The 20,490-nt window shown below is 42.4% G+C and overlaps 1 long non-coding RNA gene across 1 annotated transcript in view; it reads right to left on the bottom strand.

Annotated features, from left to right (window-relative positions):
- Positions 1–214: 214 nt before the first annotated feature.
- The window catches only part of LOC138803314 (uncharacterized), an 87,274-nt gene continuing 66,998 nt past the window's right edge, over positions 215–20,490 (bottom strand). The window contains exon 3 of the long non-coding RNA XR_011364929.1: positions 215–439. This is a non-coding gene — a long non-coding RNA (uncharacterized lncRNA). The remainder of the gene's footprint in view (positions 440–20,490) is intronic.

Below are 20,490 nucleotides of genomic sequence, written 5' to 3'. Positions count from 1 at the left end.
GAACTCAAGGGTAGAATTTTATTTTTTTGAAATACAATTTTAGAGTGATACAGTGATAGTTTTAATGATATAACAGCTTCCTATTCTTAAATATTTAGTAGAAACCAAACATGGTATAAATCTCATATATAATTTGTCTCATTTAGCTCTTAGGGAGAACCATATTATTAACACTGCTTCACAGACGAGGAACTGAGATTCAGAGAGTTGAAGGTTTTTGAGGCTACAGAAAATGATATTTGAAGGCAGGTCTGCCTTGTTCTAGAGTGTTCTCTTATGTCAGTCTTCCCCAAGGACACTCTGTTCTGGCCCCCTTTCTAGGTTACTGTACTTCAGAGAGAATGCATTGGCTTGCCCAAGGTCAGTTCCCAGTGGCGTCAGTCTTCTAGGACTCTGGGACAGTGCTCTTTCCAACAGTTTGCTTCAATGTAACCTAGAACTTAAAAAAAGAGACAGAAACAGCTCAAGGCTGGCCATTTGCTGTAATTTGAAAGGCAAGTTCTTTCCTCTCTTCTTCCCTTTGAGTCCTGTTTTAAAGATGCCGTTATCCTTGGGACCACTATACTTCTTCCATGGGCAGAAGATGGCAGAAAGAGGAGAGAAAGCCAAGTACTCAAGGAGGATGAGCCATCTCATTCTAAATAAATGAGAGAGGGGATAGAAGACTTCCAAGACCAGTTTCTTAGTAGAAGAAGGACTGATAGTTGAGGAGGAAAGCAGTCCCCCAAACAATCAACAACAATGAAAATACTTACCTTGTCAAGTAATATCCTCATGGAATGGATCTATAACACATTTCCCAAAGACCCTTTCTAAAATCGGTGCCACATACAGATGGCAGTGGCTTTCCTTCCGAAGATGGGTCCCTGACGGACACAGGCCAGGAGTTAGAAGGGGTAGGTGGAGTGGGAAGGTGAGCAACAGGAGTATAACCTCTGTCCAGTGGACTCAGAAGGAGAGGCTCCTTGTGGGGTTGGACAGGGCTTGTCCATTGGTCAGCTAGCTCCCTTTCTTGGCTTTTGGTTTCTCTCTCACTCCTATTCTACTCTTCACTGTTGATTAAATCCTTCCAGGGAATTCACTGAGTCTCAGAAAGAGGGAAGGTTTACTTAGTATCACATGGGTACCCACTACCAGCTCTGAGGCTTGGAATTCAGTTCTGATTCCAAAGTAGCATCACCTATACCATTACCCCCAACTTCCCTGCTGTAGGATGTCCTTCTCATATGAAAAGGTGACGGTTAAGTGCTCCAGTTGACAGCACTGGGTCAGCATCCAACTGAGAGCAATTGTGTGAGCGATCTTGGACTGTCAGCCCAGTTGCTTTGAGATGACTCCACCCTCAGCTGACATCTGCTCCCACCACTTATAAGGCCCTAAGCAAGCACTGCTTGGCTGAGCCTAGGAAGAGCGCAGAACGGGGAGAGACAGTGGTCATTTCAAATCTGGGAGCAGTTTGATAGGCAGCAGTACATACTTGAAACAGTATCTCTCTCTCTCTCTCTCTCCCTCTCTCTCTCTCTCTCTCTCTCTCTCTCTCTCTCTCTCTCTCTCTCTCTCTCTCTCTCTCTCTCTATCAGCCACCTGTCACCTCGATTGTATCTGTGCCCTCAATTCTGAGAATTGGCCCTTTGTCCAAAGCTCATTCATCAAACAATAATGCTAAGTGCTGTCTCTGGGCAGGCACAGTGCTGTTCGTGTGGACTCTGGAACCGGGATCCAGACAACAGACTCACAGAGGGTAGAAAGAAGATGATGTTTCAGAGAAGACAGAGGAATTTCAAATAGAATTCTGCTGGAGAAAGCCTTCTGGCAGAGGTGATGTCTGAGGCAACACTGAAGAGTGAAAATCATCCAGATAAGCAAAGAATGGAAGGAAGAACATTCGACATAAGGCATGGGTATATGCAGATGCCATAGAGCTGGAAAGGGACTGAGATCACTAAATACCCTTCTTTTAATACATCAAACCAGAGGCTTTAAATAAATCTATTATAGCCTCAGTGTCCTCTTACAGGTAAGTAAGCGCCTGATTTCTTTTCTCAAAGGTAGTGTCACTCAAACAAGCCTTGCTGAGAGATACAGGGTCCATTTTACAGCTGAGAACAAGAATGTGATGAGCACACACAGCCATGATGAGGTCCCAGGAACAATCTATCAGGTCCACATGTTGAAGCCAAAGCATCACACCACCTCACAGAAAGAAAGCAGACTCGTTCCTAAAACCGAGCTTTCTTTCACAAGAAGCCAAGGCCTCGGTGCCAGGGCAGGATTTATGACCTAGTCACTGAGGACAGAAATAATTGGTCACGTGAGTGCCTAGCAGCTCTGCCTGGCTTCCACTCTGGAGGGGCAGCATGGATTTCAATCGTGGAGACAAGTTTATTTTCCTAGCCCAGGTGTGCTCGTGCAGCCAGCTCAGCCCTAATGAGTGCTGTATAGCCAAAGCACAAGTAACTGATGGCCCAATTTAAAGTGTGCAGAAGCTGGATTTCCTTCCAGCCTCTGAAGGAAAAACACCAGCTCAGGAAGAATGAAGAAGTGCCTGTTCTGAGTTAGTCTCCTGCTGTAGTCATTGGATTCCCAGGAAGACTAAGTCTACTCCATCAAGTGCCCAGAGAAAGGAAGCAATTAGCTAGAGAAGTCAAGCAGAAAAGGAAAAGACAGAATGAAAATCAGGCACTGGGGTTTCAAGCTAGAGTGGACTCAGCCTTCAACATAGCCTCTACTTCATAGCAGTTGGAGTTACATGTATAGACTTTCGGAGCAGATGGGTCTTGATGGAAAAACTAATACAACTAGGCAAGATGCAACCTCTCTGTGCCTTGGTTTACTCCTTTACTATAAAGGGATTAGAGGCAGAGACTTGGGGGCTATTACACTTGGATATTAACCCCCATTCTGTTGCTGAGTATCAAAAGGCCAAGTTAATGAACCTAGGGTCTTAGTTCCTTCATTTCTAAAGAAAACCTGATTATGTGGTAACCTTGAAGAACTGGCAGGGGGACTGGCTGAGGCAAAATATAAAATGCAGGTGTGTAGTGTATGGGATAGTGACTGTGAACTTGTTTTATGCCAGGACCGTATTTATTGTAGTGTGTGACCAAGAAGATCAGCCTCACCTGAGACTTGTTAAAAATGCCTTCTCTGGCCTCACCCCAACCTACTGAATCAGAAACTGAGCACTCTGCTTTAACAAGTTCCTCCAGGTGATCCTAGTGTACACTGATGCTTCAGTATCTTGGTTCTAGGTTGTAATTCAGAATGCCTCTGAAATGCTTCAGTTCATCCAGGCTCCTAAGAATTTGTCCTGCCCATGATCCTTCCAAAGGGGCTCTCTGTGCTCATTCCTTTATATACCCAAGCAGGAAAAAAATAATAATAAACCCCGGTTACTCAGGATTTCCCTCTTACATAAGCAACAGTTTCTACATGCTCACTATATTTCAGGCCTGTTGGTGATGTTATCATGTGGATTATTGTAATTTATCTCTGTAGTGACTCTCTATGATAGATGCTATGTTAAACAAACAAGGAAAATCTATAGCTCCATGAAGTGAGGTATCTTGACCAAAGATTTACAGTCTGCTGGTAAGAAAACCAGGATTCAAACATCAACAATCTATTTGGGGAAGGAATGTACTTTCCACATTGCCTTTCTGCCTCTTTGTATTGGAAGGAAGACTAAAGCATGATGTGAAGAAGGTCTTCATGAGTTGTAGGGATGCTGTGCCCCTGATAACCAGTCATTCTGATGCTCCAGCCTGCAGAATATGGAACCAGTGGGTGGAAGCCACAGGGAGGCAGACTGTGGCTGTGGACAAAGAGCACAACTTAGTGACAAGTGATATTTCCGGAGCTATCTCACCCTTATGAGGCAGTGCACTCTGGGATGTATGAGCAAATGCTGGATGGGCCCAGTCTGGATGTCGCAGAATGAAGCTTGGAACATTCCCTCCACATTGTGCTTTGATTTGGAGGATAATTTAGTAAGCAAGTCTCTTTCTCTCCTCTCCCCCTCTCTCTGTCTTCCTCCTTTCTCTCTCTTTTACTCTGTCTTTTTCTCTCTCTGTCTTTCTCTTTCTCTCTCAGGTTGGCTTAGCTTTTGAGTTAAAAAAAATAAATGAATTAGCTCATTAGCAAAGAAAGGATACTGTCTGAATTTGGGACGAAATAATCCACCTTGCTGAGTTGGTCCCAGGCTCTAGCTGGAAGGGATCTCTCATTCCTCCTCACTCCCACATCATGTTGTACGGATACCTTTCTCAAAGCACAAAACCCTGTCCCCTCTGCGTGACAGCCATATATGCAAAGCTAGATTTCTTTAGAGAAGCAGCAAAACACGTGTGCATAGAGGCAGAAGTATTGTGCGCATAGGGGTTTTTAACTTCTCTGGTCTTAGTTTCCTCACTATATAAGGGATTCCTTACTGACGTCTAAAGACTTCAGAGAACCTGGATTATGGTTTGCTATAATTCATGTCCATTTTAGTCCCCCTACATAATAAAATATCTTCAGAAAATGCATTTGTGTGTGTGTGTGTGTGTGTGTGTGTGTGTGTGTGTGTGTGTGTGTGTGTGTGTGTGTGTGTGTGTGTGTGTACTGGTCCTAGGTCTTGAACTCAGGACCTGGGTACTGTCCCTAAGCCTTTTTGCTCAAGACTAGTAGTCTTTGCTTCTCACAGAATGCATTTCTGATTCATTGAGGCCGTCTGCTATTCACCTATATCTAAATTCTACCTTCCTACCTGAAACAGAGACATTTAGTATGTGATATGTAAAGGGATTAACATACTTATTTCAAAAATTTTTTTAAAGTGAAAAAGGAGAGGGAGAAGTAGAGGGAGGGAGGGAGGAATGGAAAAAGGAAGGGAGGGAAAGAGGAAAAAGAGGAGGTGGAGAGGTAGAGGAGGAGGAGGAGGAAGAGGAGGAGGAGGAGGAGGAGGAGGCAGAGGAAGAAGAAGACAAAGAAGAGGAAGAAGAAGAAGAGGAGGAGGAGGAGGAAGAGGTGGTGGTGGAGGGGAGAAGAAGAGAGAAGAGAGAAGAAGAAGGAAAGAATGAAAATGAAAGGAAGGAGGGAGAAAAGGAAGGAAAAAAGAAGGAAGGAAAGAATTCTGCTGACCATCTGTTAACCAGTCTTTCTAGGCAGACATTTCCTTAGGCATACCCTGGTTCGTTGGTTCGTGTGTGTGTGTGTGTGTGTGTGTGTGTGTGTGTGTGTGTGTGTGTGTGTACCTGTACAAATAGAATAATCCATAGCATGCTATAATATGAAGAATCCTATGGGAGAAGGGAGTGAACAGGAAGGACTGAACCCATTTCTCTCTAGGTGACTAATTGCTGTTTTGCGATTATCTGCGATAGCTGTGGCCTGTGGGGCAAGTCTTGCACATACTGACCTCCATCTTGAGACTGCATAAAAGCAGAATGTTTGGGGCTCAGATTAAAACTTAAAAGCAGCTCTGTTCTAGAACACATACTGAACTTTCTCCACGATGGGACTCAGGCCAAGTAGTGGTTTTTGAAGCTTTTAAAGGCTCACTGGCCCTTCCCAAATGGCTGTTGTGGACATATGGTTTTAGAAGCTTTTAAAAAATCCTTGTGGGCTTATTTTTAGAGCAAACCTTAACCTTGTAAAGCTTCTTAAAGGAGTCACAGAGGGCCTCCTTAGAGCCCCCGGCAGCTGTTTCCAGAGGTTGCAACACAGCCTTTCCTTGTGTGAGCTAAGCCTGAGCTAGACTGTCCCCTGAGGGCATAGGTCCTTGGAATCAGAAGACTGGGTCACAGGTGAGTCATCCATGGATGCAGAGTTTGCTCGCCAGAGAGTAGCGACCATAGAATGATAGACACACAAGATCTCAAGGGCTCTACTGAAATAGAGGGATCTCAAAAGTTACCTAGTCAACTTTGATTTGCTATGTCCAGTCTCTTCTGAAACACACACATAGAGAAGCAAAGCCACCTCTATTTGAACATCTTCAGTTAGGATAAGACCCTTATCTGACCATCCACTTGTCCTAAACTTAACTAAGGGTGTACACATTCCGTGCTCTGAACTGTGCAAAGTGCTAGGGGTCTACCAGTGCATAAGGAATAGAAACAGCCTCAACAAAATCGGAACATCGTGGAAAAAGACACAAGAATCAAGTGGTCCTACCTGAAGAGTACTGCTGTAAATAAAGCGTCACCCAAAACAAAGATGGACTAAAACTTCATGCAGAATCTGGTCTGGTCTCAGAGATTAGAAAGTTTGATGGAGAGGTGACCTTCACGTGGGATGTGTAGGATGTTAACAAGCCAAGAGGAGGTTGGGGGAGGGCACAAAGGACCAGGATAACATTGCTGCAGAGGATTATGGGCAGAATGCAACAACACAGCATTTTAGAAAAACTAAATGTAGTCTTGATGTGTAAAATCAAGCAAGGGGAAATCTGGTGAGAGGTTAGAAGTATGCAGGGTGCAGAGCATGCATGGCCTGGTTGATGAGAGTGTTGATCTTAACCTGAAAGTGTCAAAAGTCTTTGGCTTTAAAGGAAAGGCTGGGTAACTTATACCAAAGTTTCAGAGTTTTTCCCACATTGCTAACTGTGGTTGACTTCAAATAGATCTATGATTCTCTTTTCTTTTAAAAAGTGAAATCATTGTTTTTGCTTTTTTTTCTGGGGGGAGGTAAAAGGGGAAGTCAGAAAGGGAGGGAGGAAGGGCGAATAAATGCAATCATGCTATTCAGTATACATTCTCTGGAAAATGTCCACTGTGTAACTGTGGACAGGGATGAGAGGGGGTCGGAAACTGGGAAAAAGTAAAGTCCAGGAGAACATTGTCCAGAACAAAGGAACGTACTTATTACCTGACTCATGAAATGGTAGCCCCTCTATACAACACATTAATAATAACAATAAAATTATTTTTTTAATGAAGCCAGCCAGGTATGGTGGTACACTTTTGTAATCCCAGCACTTGGGAGGCTAAGGTAGGAGAATATTAAATTTGAGGTGAGCCTGGGGCTACATAGTAAGATTCTCAAAAAGTCAAAATCAAATGAAATAAGATGAATCTCAAATTTCCTTTCTTTGACTATGTGTCAGTTAACTGACTTCTAATTAACAAGCAGTGGGAAAGTGACAATGCTTCTGATTAGGTCCTGAGAAAGATAGCTTCCACCTAAAACCCCTTCCTTGGCTTGCTTGCCGAGGGAAATCAGCCCCATGCTAGGAGGGTGCTCAAGCAACCACGGAGAAGCATACATGGGAACAACTGCAGTCTCCTTCATACAACCACCTCCGAGTTGCCTACCACGTCAGTTGACCCTCCAGCCCCAGTTAAATCTTCAGATGATAGCAGACCTGACCAATAGCTTCATGGGAAACCCCGAGGGGCAGCCAACCCAGCTGAACGGCCCTGGAGTCCCTGACCCACTGCCACCGTGATGTAGTAAACGTTATTTGTGGTTTCAAATTATTTCTACATAGTTTTTAGTTTTGTTTCTTATTGACAATAACTTTGTAATTTGTGGGACACAGTGTGATGGTTAAATACATGCAGACATTGTAGAGGGATCAAATCCAGCCAAATAGAAGTCTGTTGTCTCAAATATGTGCCACTTCCTGCTGTAAGAAAATTTTAAAGTACTCTTTATGGCTATATGAAACTATACAATTAAAACGCATAATATATATTGAAATACCTCTTGTCCCCTTCCACCCTGAGTAATTTGTTAAGTAGCAATGGAAACCTAATACCACATGTCACCTCAAGAGATGGGAAGAGAGAACAAGAACTTTGGGATAAGAAAGTCTCTTCTGGGGGAGGGGAAGTGGTGGGGGTGTAGTTGAGGAGGTGGGAGGGACGGGATGGTAGGGGAAAAACAAAGGAGGAGGCAACAATGCTGGATAAGAAATATACTCATTACCTTGCTCATGTAACTGTAACCCCTCTGTACAGAATTTTCACAATTAAAAACTTATTTAAAAAAAGAGAAAGTCTCTTCTACTTAATGGTTGCTGGATGAAAGGCATGATAGGTCTGTATATAAAATGATGCTTGCAGGACAAGGAAGATTAGAGACTGTCTAGTAGTTCTCAGTTTCTTTGTCCTCCACCATTTTCATATTTGATTGATTCTGCCATTCTCAAGGCTGTGGAAAGAAACAGGTTTATTGACAACAGGTTCTGCAAAATGTGGGAATTTTGACTGCTCTAGAAGAAAAGGCTTGAAGGCTATTTATCTGAGGCTGCTTTGGACCATGTTTCACTATAAACACTACCCATGCTCAGGTCTGCCCCACACGTGTGTTAGTCAGCTGTATGAGCCTATCTCCTGTTGTAAACACAACTGCTTTTTATTTGAAACTTATCTCTCTATAGTTCCACAACCTATTTTCTTCATTTACAATGCAACAAGGAAATCGATTTACATTGAGTATTCATATGAAAGAGATTCTTTAATTCTTACTCTGTGTCATATACATGATGAAGGTTTAGTTAAGGATCAAAATACCATCCGGGGCTATCTATGATTTGTGCCATTTTGCAGATGTGGAAGGAAACAGCAAGTGCACAAAGGCAGTGTGCGTTGCTTTTCAGTGGACACTGCAGAAGGGATTCAGTTTCCCATCGGAGTTGACATGGAACAGAGAGACGGAGTGAGCAAGGGAACAGCATGAATTACAAATGTCCCTATGCAGGAAAGAAGTTGTTCCAGGGTCATCAGAAGTGACTGTGGGTGTGTGAGTGGCCTGAGACTGCATAGACATTTTGGAGAGGGATCTGAAAGCTTGTGTACTTTGACTTCCAGAGAGTAGACCTAGGAGCTTCAGTCTATGCTGCCCAGATCAGTACTTCTTTAAATTTGGCTGTCCACTGCTTGCAGGTCTTGATCGAGGACAAATTTTGATTCTGCCAATGTAGAGCCTGGAGTCTGTATTTCAAACAGTCTCAAGACCCTCAGTGATCATGTTGCTGGCTGCTGGTCTGTGGACCATACTTTGAGTGGTCAGGCTACAGTTCTCAAAGGTATGGAAAACTCCTGATGGCATCCAAGTGGCTTGTTCTCTACTGCTCTTTCTGTGAAGTTTCCTCAAAAAACAAGGTTTCTCTCAGGGCTCAGGCTGTAACAGAAAAGTCATGGAAGCCACTGCTCTTATGAGCCCTTTGCTTCAGTCCCTTTCTCATCTGCACCCAAGTAGTGTGGAGGTCTCTCCCGAGTACACTGACTAAGGATCCATTCTTCATGCTTTGGCCCAGGGTATTAGAACAACAATCTGTAGGCCATAAACCAAAGGCTCTTTCTCCATGACTGGCCTCAGGACTGACTCTCTCAGAGAGATGGGGGAACAGAGAAAAATATTAGCATTGTATTTTTCTTTAGAAAGGGTTACTTTAGGGAGCCAAGCATTAATTGAGTGCTTCATTGTGAGAAGACTGTTTGGTAAACTCCCTTGTTTTTGACAGATGTTGAAACAGCCTGAGCCAGAGTTTAAGAAAAATGTTTTCCCCACATATCCACCCCAGCCCCAGAGGCTATGATAAAGTTGGCTAAACTACATTCAGGTCAAGTCAGGTTCTGGTAACCTCACAGAAACCCCAGAATTCCCTGAATTTGAACTGGGAAGGGTTCCATCCACCACGCAGCATCTACTATATGATAAGGAAAGGAGAAAACAAGACTTTACTGAGTTGGTACCTGGCTCAGACCCTCTACGAGGTGCTTGGGTCACTAAGAGCTTCAGTTACTGTCTCTGTGATGAATGCATTCTGCTGCTGCCTTTATTTGTGGAGGACAGCCCATATCAAATCACTGAATGTGGAGAGATGTCCTCACGAGAGCTGAAATCTGTACTTGTGGAGCATTCTCATTCAGGATTTTTGTGAGGATGCTCCCTTCCATAGCCACAGTGGGTGGGAAAACATCATAGCTCGGTAACACACAAAACAATGTGCATCACCTTCACCTCCATGTGTTCACTAGATGCCAATGCCACCCAAGAAGGCTAAAAGCAATTACCCCCTGAGGTATTAAGGAGGACACAAAAGCCTGAAGGTACTTCTTGTGTTCAGTTAAGGTTAGGAGCACAGCTCTACAGTCTGTCCAGGCTGCAAAACCCCTTGGGACAAATCTCTAATTGCTCTAAACCGCAGTTTCCTCATCTATATCATGGGAATCATGCCGGGCGCCAGTGGCTCACGCCTGTAATCTTAGCTACTCAGGAGGCTGAGATCTGAGGATGTTGGTTCAAAGCCAGCCCAGGCAGGAAAGTCTGTGAAACTCTTATCTCCAATAAACTACCAGAAAAACGGAAGTGGCACTGTGGCTCAAGTGGTAGAGCCCTAGCCTGAGCTGAAGAGCTGAGGGACAGTGCTCAGGCCCAGAGTTCAAGCCCCACAACTGACAAAAAAAAAAAAAAAAAAGGGACTCATGATTTAGGATTAAATGAAAGTAAAGTGCTTCACCTTTGGCTTATATCTGTTTTTCTTCCATCCAGGAGGTTGTTACTTTTCCAAAGTCACATAATGGTGGTAGCAGAACTTGGATACAGAAATTCTGATTCTTAATGCAGTACTGTGGTTGTTATGTGCAAGATTGTACATTCCTAGGTGCCCCTGAATTGGAAACCTGAATCAGGCAGGCCCACCTCCACATACTCATTATGTGGATACTCCTGATATAGTCAAGGAGTAGTCTCCTTCTCACCAGCCCTCTGAGATCTGAAATTGCCCTGTTACCACAGCATGTCTTGGAGTTATGCAGTCCCTTACCCCTTTAGCTTCTTTTAAAATACAAAAACAAAGCTGGGTCCTGCTGACTCATGCCAGTCATCCTAGCTACTCAAGAGGTTGAGGTCTGAGGATCACAGTGTGAAGTCAGCCTTTGCAGGAAAGTCTGTGAAACTTTTATCTCCAATTAACCACCAAAAATCTGGAAGTAGAACTGTGGCTGGAGTGGTAGAGCACAGACTTGAGCAAAAAAAAAGGCCCTGAGTTCAAGCCCCAGCATAGCCATAAATAAATATATAAACAAACAAACAATAAATAAGATAAAGTATAAACACAGTAGTGGAGTGGGGTAATGAAAGGACCCACAATGGCTGACAGCTTGTCATAATTTAACCAGTGCATAGATTCCATAAAGTATCTGTGCAAAGCTCATAATGAAGTTAATCACCTTTGCTGAGATCAAACAACTAGCATGGGATGGTACAAAGACTTGTGTCATAGGACTGACTCCAGTATATAAGCATGGTCATTAAGGCACCGACCCAGTGCTCAAACTCAATCCTCAATCCAGTGCTATATCTGTTTTATAAGAGGAGGGGAAGATTGGTACTTATAGTAGCTGCCCCACCCCCACAAAGTTGATGATTTTATCCTCCTTGGTTCACATTCTTTGTTCAATATAAACACAGATGTGACATTTACTCTCTCTCTCTCATTTCCCACCCAAATGAAAAATGCAAAATACCACACGCAGAGCATTTGTGTGTATGGGTTAGATCATCCCCAACCATGCCTACTGTTGTGTGGGTTTTATGGATGATACTCATGTTCTTATCCAGCCCTCCCAGCAATGCTGTGGAATGAACACCATTGCCTTTACTTTTGCAGCTGGAATCCTCAGAGAGGTGAATTAACTTGCTGTGAGTACAGATTATCTGTTAAACAGGGACTCAGCTGGCTCTTTATTCTAGACCACGCAGTCTCCAAGTTTGCAGGCAACTTCTCTCTAACACCCTGGCGGGGGGGGGGGGGGGGGGGGGGCTTAGTCAAATTCTTTCAGAATGTCACAACAGGCACTTGGGGTTGGGCAGGTCCTGAGTGCAACTCCTCCAGAAACAAGCCTCATTCGCCAGGGTGGGGAGGTCAGTGGAGAGGCATGTGGAGTGGTGACAGAGTATCCGATAAAGCAGGCAGAGCAAGTTTTCACAGAGTTTGGGCTGGGCAAAAATGAATGGTCCAGGCAGGCTGTCAGGGTCAGGAATTCTAGTTGCTTTCCAAAGGGCAAATCTTTTGCGCCACGAATCTGTAGAGTTCACCCACGCATGTATCTAGGCAAACTAGAGAATCTATAGTTTGGCCCCCACGCATGTATCTAGGCAAACTAGAGAATCTATAGTTTGGCCGTGAGCAGGTAGGGCTGACCAGGGTCAAATGATGGGGGTTCACAGGTAGGATTAGGTTCTGGGAGAATCATTGGAGAGGTGGAAGGAACCTCATAGTGGTGACCCAGAAGGCTCCTGAGGTCACACTTCCTGGGTTCTAACCACAGTTGTCCCATCAGTTAGCTATACAGCCTTGACAGGTAATTTCAGTCTTCTGTGTATCATGTTCCTTATCTGTCAAATGAGGATATTAATGGACTACAACCCACAAGTTTGTTGTGGAGATGAAATAAACAAGAAGGAGAAGAGCGTATCTTCCCTATTCCTATAAGGCTACAAACTGGCCTAGAACTACAAGTGTTATTAGGCGTTGGCTTGGCACTCAATTAGGTTGCTTCTGCTGAACATAAATAATCTCACAAGTAGGACAAAATAAAAAGTCAATTTCATAGCCACATGCCAGCAGAAGATCTGAGGATTGCAGTTCAAAGCCGGCCTATGCAGGAAAGTCTGAGAGACTCTATCTCCAATTAACCATCCCAAAGCTAGAAGTAGAGCTATGGCTAAAGTGATAGAGCATTAGCCTTAAGCAAAAAGATTCTGGGACAGTGCCCATGCCTCAAGTTCAAGACCTAGGACTGGCACACACACACATACACACAAAAGAAGAGAATTTCATGATTTTTCCCCCTAAGCTGTAGATGAAACAATGACACAGCAAAAAAAAAAAAAACCCAAAATTAGCCAACAACTAAGATGAATAAGTACTGCTTCTTTACTAATCACATCTTTAGCCTCCATTCATCCTTCCCTCCATCTAGGTAAGATTCATTCAGATATTCAGTCATAGAATTATCTCTGTTTTCTGACAGTATGCAATACTGAGCCAACCTCAGCTTCCTTGAACTCTCTCCAAAATTACCTATTGCAAGCTCACTAAGACCTTTCTAATACCCTAGACTCCACAGATCTCTAAAGATGTTCGTTCTCTTCTCATGGCAAAGACTCTATAAACTCAATTTTGTTTCAACTCAGTTGTGTTCTCAGTGGCTTTTCTCTGGAGTGCTGTGTCTTGGTAGCTTTTCACTGTAGTGCATGGGCATAGGTTAAAAACATAAAGCACAAAAAACAGTTCTTGACACAGAGAAAATACCATGCAAGGACTGACATTGTCATGGGGTAGGTTACTTGGGTAGACCCAGGTACAGAGAGGTCCAACAGGAAACTCAACAAGGCAGTGACCCAGTAGAAGAGTAGTTTCAGGGCCAAGATACTTGCATTTAAATCCCTACCTACCATTCGACATACAGGTTGAGCATCCCTTATCCAAAATACTTGGAAATCAAGGTGCTAAGATTTCAGAGGTTTTCAGATTTTTAAGTTAGCATAGACTTTACCTGTTGATCATCTTAAATCTGGAAATTTGATATTCAATATGCTCCAAAATATAAAAACATCGAGCACCAACATGATGTTCAAAAGTTTTGGATTTTCAAGAAAATGTGGTATATATACACAATGGAATTCTATGCCTCCATCAGAAAGAATGACATTGCCCCATTTGTTAGGAAATGGAAAGACTTGGAAAAAATTATATTAAGTGAAGTAAGCCAAGCCCAAAGAAACATAGGTCCCATGGTTTCCCTTATTTGCAATATCTAGTATATGTCTGAGTCAAGCAGAAAAGGTCAGATAAGGTGATGTTAGGGAAATGAACCCTAAGATATGTATTCAAATGTTTTTTTTTTCTTTCACGAGATTGTTTCTAATGCATTTATAAGATTATTTCTTTGTTGCTTTGTATGTCCCTCCCCCACGGTATAACCCCTGCTTTCACTGTATTTGATGTCAGTATAATTTGTGGAGGGGAAGGGGAAAAACAAGTTGTTTAAAAAGGGATACAGGTGGACCCATTGCAACAATGAGAATTACAAGTTGTTATGTCAAAAACGAACTTTACAACTTTGGTGGCGGGGACAGGGAGGATTGGGTGGGGTTGGCCAGGGGGAGGATGGGAAGGGATGGGAAGGGGAAACAAAGGAGGAGGCTACAATGCTTGGTAAGAAATGTACTCATTATCTTGCCCATGTAATTGTAACCCCTCTGTACAGTATTTTCACAATAAAAAAAAGTTTTGGATTTTTAGACCATTCTAAAATTTAGATTTTAGGCTATGGATGTGCAATCTATAGTAAGATTTAATCTAGTATGTCAGAATTTCAGGACAAGATACCGAGTATCTGACTTATATTATCTCACTGTGGTACCAGGGACACATGTCTTAACTCTGCTGTCTTAGTTTCTCCATTTGTGAAAGATAAGAAAAATAAAACTATCTCATAGTTTGTTGTAAAGCACCAGCAGGAGCAGAAGTACACTGAAGTTGGTTGTATAATTTTATTAAAATGTGATTTAAATGGAAAAGATCCAGGAATATTCAGAAACTACCTGGTTATTTCAACTTGCAAAATTGACAAGGAGAAGATAACTAGATTGATTTCAGGGTAAGATTACTTAAATTCCTGCATTATTTACCTTCTCTCAGATGAGGCCTAGATTTAAACTTGGAATTTTAGTGCACCTGTGGTGAAAAGCTACCTTTGGGAGTCTCTACATTTAGCTACTTGTTGCTATATAACTTCTTTGATAGAAAGATCAAGAGTGATGAATGCTTTTGGATCCATCTCCCTTAATAGTTGCATAATTGCATAGTTTCAGATCTGTTTTCTCTGATAAAATGAGAATAAATTTAATTCCTACCCCATCTATTTGTGGCGAGGAACTTGCCCACTCTTTCTCATTGCTATGCAGTATTTTTGTGAACATATTGCAACTTATTTATCTATTATACTGTTGATAGGCATCTGTGCTATTCCTGGCTTTCAGTTATTCTTCAGAATGCTACTGATGAACACTTTGCATGTGTCTTTGGTGAACCCCTTTCTGCCAGGTGTATACTTGGGAGTGGAATTTCTGAATGCTCGGATCTGTACATTTTCACCTTTTGTGCTTACTGCCATATGGACTTACGAAGTGGTGAAAATACTGCCTACTTTTGCTTGAAGTGAACACCTCCTCTGTTCCAAGTCTTTCCCCACTGACCTATGCTCTTGGAATCTAGGAACTCTACTCTTACTGCTTGGAATCAGTAGATCCGTGGCAACCAGATATATTAGTTATCTATTGCTAAGCAACAAATTCACTCCAAACACAGAGACCCAAAACAAATATACACATTTATTATTCCTCATTGTCTCTGTGGATCAAGGACTTGGGAGTGACTTGTTGGTGTTCCAAACTACAAGTCTGTAATAAGATTAGATTACATGCTTGGTTAGGCTATGGTCATTTGAAATGTTGGTTGGGGCTGGGAGATCCATCTCTAGGATTGTTCTGTCCTATGATGTGTAGGCTAGTGCTGGCTACTGGCAGAAAGCCTCATTTTTTTTCCTCTGCTTGTGTGTATACATAGGGCTGCTTGAGTAGCCTCATAATATGGTGGCTTCTTCCACTGTGAACAATCCAGCTTTACTATTACCTTAAGCATCCTATACCCTCATTTTCTCAAGAAAGTAATGCTTATTAAGAAACATCCAGAAGCTGACCACCTTATCAAGAAGGCTTTCCTGATGCCAATTAAATATCCTTTTCTTTGATAATTGAAATTGTAAGTGATCTCAAAGGGAACAGGTAAAATTTGATGGACGAGAAGACAGAAAGAAGAGAAAAGATAAAGAATAAGTCAAATCTGAGAGGAAGGCATGATCACATAAAGCAGCTAGGAGGCAGCTGAACATCTAGGTGGGAGTAAATGAAGTAAGGGTGTTTATGGTAAGCAGAAGACTGTAAGTAAGGGGAAAATGATGCTTTCTTTACTCATCAATGAAATTGTAGTTTTGTTCATGAAAGTTCAATTCTGGGATTTTTTAGTGAAAGCAGAAGCCCCAAATACTTTGTTTTTTCTTACAGGACATTTAATTTATCACTCATGTATCCATGCATTCATCTATTTTAGAGATCATGGAGAAGGGGCAGAAATGAGAAAATATACAAAGCCTGACATGAGGGATGGGAAGAGAATTAATATTTATTATCTACTTCATCCTAGTACATTCATGCTTATTGTGTTAATGCCCATTACTACTCGATTTTTTTTTTGTCGGTTGTGGGGCCTGACCTCTGGGCCTGGGCGCTGTCCCTCAGCTCTTCATCTCAAGGCTAACGCTCTACCACTTGAGCCACAGTGCCACTTCTGGCTTTTTCTATTTATGTGGTGCTGAGGAATTGAACCCAGGGCCTCATGTATGCAAGGCAAGCACTCTACCACTGAGCCACCTTCCCAGCCCACTACTTGATATTTTTCTTATGGCTCCCACCTTACAGATGCATAAACTGAGACTAGACAGTTTGGCTGATGTGGAGTTGGAGCTCAAAAGTGATGAATCTGAGTGGGCTGGTACAAAGTAGAGTGAAAGTAAATACCAAAGACAAGTCCAGATGCAGTACAATGACAGCCAAGAGGATAGAGTGAATTACTTCAGCATGGGGAAACAAGAGTGGGCTGCATGGAGAAGGAAGAGTTTCAACTGAACTACATGGAGCTGGAACACAGAAATACTAGAAGATGTTAGACTTATTTGTTCTTAAATGCAATAGAAGAGTCTGAAAGGACTAGATCCTTGCTTGTACATACCCCTTTGGTATACTTGGATACCTTCTTCAAGGTTATTCAAACAAATTACAAGTGCATTTTCACTTATGTTCTGTTATACAGATTGACAACCCATGTAAGATGATTCAGATAATTAATGAAAATAAAAAATAACCTTGTTAGGGTTTGATCTTAAATCTCCCCAAAAGCTCGTGTGTTGAAGTTATCATTGCCAGACTGTGGTGCTACTGAGAAAAAGTGGCAGCTACAGAAAAGTAGGACTGTTAGGGAAGAAGTTAGATTATCAGAGAAAATACTCTTGAAAATACAGACTTTCCTCCTTTAACTCCCTGGCCACCATAAAGTAATCTGCTTTACTCTACCAAGCACTCCCTACCATGACGTTTAGTCTCATCAAAGGTCCACAAGCAAGGGGCCACAGACAGAAACTTGAAACCACAAGCCAAAATATAGCTTTCACCCTCGTAAGATCTTTGTCTTAGATAGTTAGTTGCAGTAACAGACAACACAATCATTGACTGATGGCAATTACTATAAATGTGTCATTACTAAGTAAGGTGTGAAATCCTGGGCAATGCAAGTTCCCAAAGAGAGAGGATCAAGAGAAGAGTTGGATCTCAGCTTTAGACACAAAACAAAGGGACAGTCTATTAAATCAGGTATCAGCTAGAGATCAGAGAAGTCTTAGAAGAGACAGCAGGCCTAGAGACTAATGGTTCACCAAAAAAAAAAAAAAAAATCCAAGGATCTCAGAGCAGAGAGAAGCCTAAAAGATCACCTATCTGGCTTTGCGGTTTACTTTTGAGAAACTGGAAGCTACAAAATGAGTATAAGTTTTTCTTCTTGGGCAGATCTTCTGACATATGTTGGCCTTGCAAAAAGAATGGAATTAACCTCTGGCCTCAAGAAGGCTAGGAGATAGAGACCACTCACTGTAAAAAGCACTAGGTATGTCATGACTTGAAGTCCTAATCCCCAATATCTCTGAATGTAACTTTGTCTCAGGCCAACATTACACATTATAGACTCAAACCCATAATTCCAGCTACATAAGAGGCAGAGATTATGGGAATTTCTGTTTGAGGCCAGCATGGGCAAAAAGTGAAACCTCTATCTCAACTATAAACCAGACATAGTGGTACAAACCTATAGCCCAGCTATGTAGGAGGCCTAGATAGAGGATCACCGTCCAAGGCTAGGGCTCAGAAAAAAAATGTGAGACCTTCTCCAAAATATAACTAAAGTAATAAAAGACTGAAGGTATGGCTCAAGTGGTAGCAAACCTGTTCAATAAGCATGAGACCTTCTGAGACCAAACACCAGCACTGGAAAAAAATTTAAAGTCACCTTGTCCGAAAACAGGAGTAGTGAAGATTCAAGGAGTTAAGATGAGATTATACTAGATTAGAGCAGACCCAAATCCAATAGACTGGTATCTTTATTAAAACAGAAAATTTAGATACACATGCAGAGTAAACAGTGTGTATCTGTAAGCCACAGTATGTCAAAGAGTTCCTAAATCCACAGAAAGGGATGTGGATCAGATTCTCCCTTGCAGCCCTCAGGAGAAACCAACCCAGCGAAAACCTTGGACTCACCTAAAGGATGGTGCCTTGCAGCACCAGCGCTAGGAAACCAGTACAATGGCTTAAGAAGGATTCTGCAAGAGCCATAGGAAGTCAGCAGCATGAGGGAAGAAACCTTGAACTAACGAAATGATTAAGCCATGGATTAACCCACTCAAACACTAAGGAAGCACCTCACTAGGCCATGGAGCACGTACTCATTTTGCTTTGAGCAATACAATACGAAGTGTAGTTTAATCAGGCACATAACAAAAGTGAATGTTACAGAGGTCCCAGAACGTGACATCTGAGCCAGGGCTTGAAGGATGAATGTGTTTGCTTGATGATTGCTCAATGAGACTGATGGTTTCTGCTACTGTAAAGAGCCTCCTATAATCTCTTACCTGGTCCATACAGTCATCAATGGGGCAAGATTTCAGGTTTGTTGAATTTGTTCATTACCACAGGCCAAACCAACAGCCTGAAAATCCTAGGCCAGTTGATGAGATCCCCTTCTCTAGCTGGCCTGCTGTTTGTAGGAAAAACAGCAAAACTAAGAAGCTGACCTCTGGCTGCTCAGGCATGAGTCCCTCTGGAGCTTCAGGCTCGTGCAAGAACTGGCTTCAGAAATTCACCCTAGTGGGAGGTTCTTCCTATTCTGGCTGCTTAGACCTCTCTGCAATACCGAAGAAACAGATTGTGTTATTTATGTATTAAAACAACAACAGAAACAACTTTTTCTTTCCAAATGTCCCATGCATGAGAAGCCAGGCCTCAGCAGGTCATTAATACATTGTTTTGAAGGGTTGTGCTTCCAGGTCCTGGAACAGGAACATGAGTCTGTTGGTTTTGGCATTGGGATGCCTTAGTTTCACTACCCCTCCCTACTCCAACCCCAGGCTTCTAGACTGACTCCTGGAGGCCACTGCTTTAAGCAAGCTACTAAGATCAAAAGGAATAAAACCAACTGCAGCTGCAGACACATATGTCTCTAAGGAATGATGTCCAAAAGATTCCTGACTTCAGTTATGCTCTCATCTGGTCTGACAATTCTTAGAATCTTCTTGATATGATAGAATTTTTTCTTGAGGAAGAATAGTAGAGTGGGAAGAGGCCAGGATACAAACCAATAGTCTGCTTTAACCCTCTGACTACTCTGGAGAGCCTGTGGACAGAGCAACCATTCTCTTTGGCCCTAGACCCAGCCTTCCTCAGGGAATTGTACCATGGCTCATTGACTCTAGGGACTACCTGATTGGTACAGCTAGACATTTGTTTTATTATCTTTGTTCGATTACTCTCTAAATGTGGTTTCAACTGCCATGTGGGTGGCAATATTTCAAGACTTCCAGTTCCAGTCTATGCTTTTCCCTTCAAGTGTATGACTCGGCCTTGTTCCTACAGTTTCATCCTCAACTAACTCATGATTGTTTCTCAAAAAATCCCTCTCCAGTATTCTCTTCCAATTTATCAAGACAGAAATTTGAGACAGAAATTTGCTTTCTAGTATATCTAGTCAGTCTGTGCACACAGCATTATTCATAATAGCCAAAAGGTAGAAGCAAGATATAGTTTACATACATTTAACTATGGTTCACATGTACAGTGTGGTTTGTTGCCAGATGATGGTGGCTCATGCCTGTAATCCTAGCTGCTCAGTAGGCTGAGATCTGAGGATCGCAGTTCAAAGCCATCCCAGGCCGAAAAGTCCATGAGACTCTTATCTCCAATAAACTACTCAGAAAAAGCTGGAAGTAGTGCTATGGGTCAAGTGGTAGAGAGCTAGCCTTGAGCACAAACAGGCTCAGGGACAGCACCCAGGCCCAGAGTTCAAGCCCTAGGACTAGCAAAAAAACAAATGTGGTTTACACACAACAGAATATTATTCAGTCTTAAAAAGGAAAGAAGTTATGACACATGATTATGGATGAGTCTTGAGGATATAATGCTAGGTGAAAGAAACCAAACATAAAAGGAGAAAAACTGTACACTTTTATTTAAATGAGGCACATGAGATAGTCAAAAATCACAGAGACAGAAAGTAGAGCGTGATTGCCAGGGGCTAGGAGAAAGCAAGGATCTGAGAATAATGTTTATTGAGCACACAGTTTCAGTGGGAGAAGATGAACAAAGGTGGTGGAGGCAATGATGATGGCT

This window comes from Dipodomys merriami, unplaced genomic scaffold, assembly GCF_024711535.1.
Source record: "Dipodomys merriami isolate MVZ:Mamm:240054 unplaced genomic scaffold, mDipMer1.0.p SCAF_34, whole genome shotgun sequence".
In the NCBI taxonomy this organism is placed as follows: Eukaryota; Metazoa; Chordata; class Mammalia; order Rodentia; family Heteromyidae; genus Dipodomys; species Dipodomys merriami.
Note: the sequence above shows the minus strand (reverse complement) of the source record. Positions and strands in the feature narration are given on the sequence as shown.